This window comes from Acipenser ruthenus, chromosome 8, assembly GCF_902713425.1.
Source record: "Acipenser ruthenus chromosome 8, fAciRut3.2 maternal haplotype, whole genome shotgun sequence".
NCBI lineage: Eukaryota > Metazoa > Chordata > Actinopteri > Acipenseriformes > Acipenseridae > Acipenser > Acipenser ruthenus.
The window spans coordinates 39,123,963-39,128,025 of NC_081196.1; positions in this window are offsets into that span (position 1 = coordinate 39,123,963).

Genomic DNA, 4,063 nt, shown 5'->3' on the forward strand with positions numbered 1-4,063 from the left:
GTGTGTGTTTCAGTGTTTTTTATTTTTTCAGTGTTTATTTTTAGACATTTTCAGACTTTTTGTAACCTGTGTTTATATGGATTTATTTTTTTCTTCAGCATTAAAAATGAATTGACTGCTTCTTTCTAGTATTGCCCAAAAGTAATTACTGCAGGTTGAAGCATCTATGAAATGCTTTTTCAGGCAACAGAACTGATGGAATTCGCAGTTCGAGATGTATCTCTACTGTTTGGAAAAAAAAAAATTAAAAATACATTACACTGCAACATTAAAAAAGATAGTCTCTAATGTGTTATATAGCCAGTATAAATTATAGATATGTTCCAAATCAAGGTTAAAGGGCAAAAGTAATTAATATCTAAACCTTTAACATATAATTCATTTTTTTTATTATTTTTTCAGGTTATACAGTCGTTAGTTGCTGTAAGGGTGAGTGTTACATGTGTGGGTCGTCACTGATAAATACGGAGGCAGACATAGAGCATTGGGTGTTGACATGTCACACAGGCAATGCCTTCACGAGCACCGTCTTGCAGTTGAAGGGTTTCGTAGTAGTTAATCCTGCTGAGGGGACGCTGTCCTCCTTGATGTCAATAAGCACAAGCTTTTGCTCAGCGCCCCGTCTGTGTAGCATGGCGGTGCAGTCGCCTTGAGCTGTGGCGCAGACGCTTTTAGAGCAACGCTCAGCCTCCCCGGGCACGCCCCCCCCCCCAGCCAATCAGGACTTCCCGATCAGAGCTTAACTGCTCAATTGGTTGCCCAGCAACGCTTCTCCTGTTCGGTGTCCCAGCTGCACACATCCGCGCAGGAACCAGCAACAGGGCTCCCTCTGTCACAGTTGCTTACACCAAACTATCATCAAACTGTGAGAAGGGAAATAAATCTGACAGAGAGCCGCTGCGAAAAACTACAGAGCGCAACATTTTGTCCATAAATCTAATAAAAAGTACACTATTTCTGAAAAGAATAACCTACTTTGCTGTCTCAGTGTCAATATTAATTGGCACCATTGCTGAAAACTAAAAGGTCAGTCTGAGATGGACAGCACTATTAGCATCTATTTCCTGTGGGAGACATCCAGGACTTCAAACACAATCACAGTTATAAATTCTGAAAAACATATCCCTACACATGACTGTTTACTTCATTCTTTAATTAAATAATTTTGTAACAATAAAAATGAGAAATAGTCATGCTAATGTTGCAACATGAGAACAGCTTGTTTACAGCACTGCTTTTTCCATCCAGCTGAAGAAGCGTCCTGATATAATCTGTATTACCGACCTGGATTTGAAGCGCCTGCGGGACTCTGAAGCACTTTCATCTGACACCGTGGTTGGATTGGTACAGAAGGTCTGGTTCGATCTTCATCTTAATCTGGCACAAGGGAAATAATGTCTGTAACCGGACATCGATCTGAAACCTTTTGCTAAGCTATTGGACTCTAACGCTGCAATACAGAAAAGAGTGGAGTTCAATTTGATCTGAAATCCGGTCAGACTCCATCGCAACTGCTGTACTTCCTTCCTCAGTTTCATTTGAAACTCTGCCCAGATAATCCACTTCATCAGCTTGTGCTCTGACCTCAACTTTTCAGATGCCACTTTCAATGCTAAACTTCACAATAAATGGAAATGTGCAGTTTATTTTTAACAACTGAAACTTAAAACAAATAAATACTTGAATACAAATTAAAGATTATGTCCTTTGGGACTATATAACACTGCAGATGTATACACAATAAAAATTTCTTGTTTTTTTAATTTAAAAAGTGTTTTAATTATTTCCTTCTCCCAAATGACAATCAACTTTGAAATAGTCGTTTTATAAGCGGTATAAACCCCTTCAGGCCATGCGGCTCCCTTGAAACATACGCACGCCTGGGATGTTATTATTTATTCGAATTAAACAAGTGTAAAATATTTAGGTTGCTATTTGATGTTTTATTTTATTCTGAATACAGCAAAAATGATGGCACTCTGTTGTGTACTGCGCAGCTAATGTGGCACTGAAACTTTAATTGGCAGACCGACACGCACTGTGACGTTGCTGCTCACTGCTTGTGTTTTTGGAAGATCTTCTTCAGGTTGGTTCGTGTTAAGTAAATTTTCTGCATCGCGATGGGGTCATGTGCAACATGAACACGAAAATATTTGGGGGTTCTGAACATTTTAATTAAGTCCAACCCGATGTGGTCGACCTGTCTAGATGGGAGCGTATTTTGGGTTGGGGTCCTGACATAAGAAGACAAAACAGAAGACAAAAGCATCTTCATCTGTCTTTGTATGAAGTGATTTAAACAAATTGCGAAGTGGAAAATGACACACCAACAAAGAGAGAATCAGGGAAAACATAAAAGCTGCATCGGTCTCTGGGTGAAGTGATTTAAACAAATTGCGAAATGGAAAATGACAAACTACCAAAGAGCGAATTGGAGAAAATAGAAAGCTGCATCGGTCCTTGTGCCAAGCTATTTACACATTGCGAAATAAACAGGAAAACAACAAAACATAAAAGCAAAGACAGTTTCTTCAGTCTTTGTGTAGTATTGTTAATATTTATTTATTAGACGCCTTACTTTTGTTAATGCGTCGACAGTTCCTGTGGACATTTTGGACATTTTGAGAATGCTGCTGCATCGATCATCGAACACTTCTAGTGAATATAAAGGAACAGTTTTATTAAAAATAAAACTAAATAAAGGAAAAATTAAAGGTGCAACAACTAAGCTAAAGTAATACAGAAAGGAAGAATTAACTAAACTAAACAACGACACCCCACTCTCACTGGTTGATTTGCAATCCAAAACAATCTATGGGAAATTCCCTTAAAGGTTACAACTGCATTCCTTAACGGACGTTCGCTGTCTCCTCCAGCTGATCCATGGCTTAAACAATACAGGCGCTCGAGGGCTCCCCTGCTGGCAAGGAAAGGTCCAGGTTCCGGGGTCTGCCTTCCTTGCGTTTTGTCTCTACTTCAGGGTACGAAAGAAATTAAGAGTCATTAAGTATTTAGGTATTCCACTGAAACAGCAAAGATGTGCACTCTTCGTCCGGTTATGTCTAGGATATTCCACTGCAAACTCCAGAACTGCTAGCTTAATAAAAGACTGAATATATTTCAATCTCTGTCGACTTCAAATGTTCATCCAACTCTTTCTCCGGTGATCAGTCCGGGCTAAGTTAGAGATTTGATTACAAGTACTTTTAGGATTTTAGACGTCTTACACAGCGGACTCACACAACAAGGCAAACGCTAGAATAGTTATCTTGTATTAGAGTGTTCCAGCCAGTCGTAGGCTGATTCTTCAGATTGTCACAGTTCAGAGACTTGTTTGTGTATCAAGAGCCTTGGATTTCGTGTGTCGGGAGCCCTGTTTGAGTGTCGCGCTCATGCTTTTGTAACTTTCTCTTTACTCCTGTGATTGGATAGTTTGTTCATTTTGGGCGGTGTCTGAGTCTACGTGGAGTATTTCCCATTGGTTGTTCTCGTTCCTAGACGACCCCTTGTTCTCAATTGGTCCGCTATTTCACCCCCTGTCGAAAGCATTCCTTGTCAGTGGGGGAGTTTGTGACCAGAAACCTCAGTATAAACCCATTTTATTTTCAATTTTGTGTTACCTATTTAAAGAGTTTTGGTTGTAGTAGCCTATAGAATGACTTCAGAAACATTTTGTGCAGAAGTTAAAACTTGATATTCAAACGGTGCAGAATGCCTTGCTTTACCAGGTCGTATGAGAGGCTTCGGCATCAGCCATGGCCTGGTAGGCTGCCTGAGCCTCCCCGATCAGGTAGGGTCCCAGCTGGCTTGCCCAGAACTCCGTCATCTTTTGCGCCCTCGCCTTTGGGGCTTTCATCACGGGTCCTGCTGGTGCCGTGGACGGTAGCGCCAGCCCGATCCTCTAGATCAGTGCCGTGTAGCGCTCCTCACTCCGTCTTTCCGTGACCTCCCATCTGCTGTCCAGCACCTCCAGCAGCACTAAAAGGGATGCGTGATCCATCCCGTGTTCTGACACCACGTGTGGCAAAGTGGTTAGCAGTGTGCAGGTGCAGGTGATCAATAA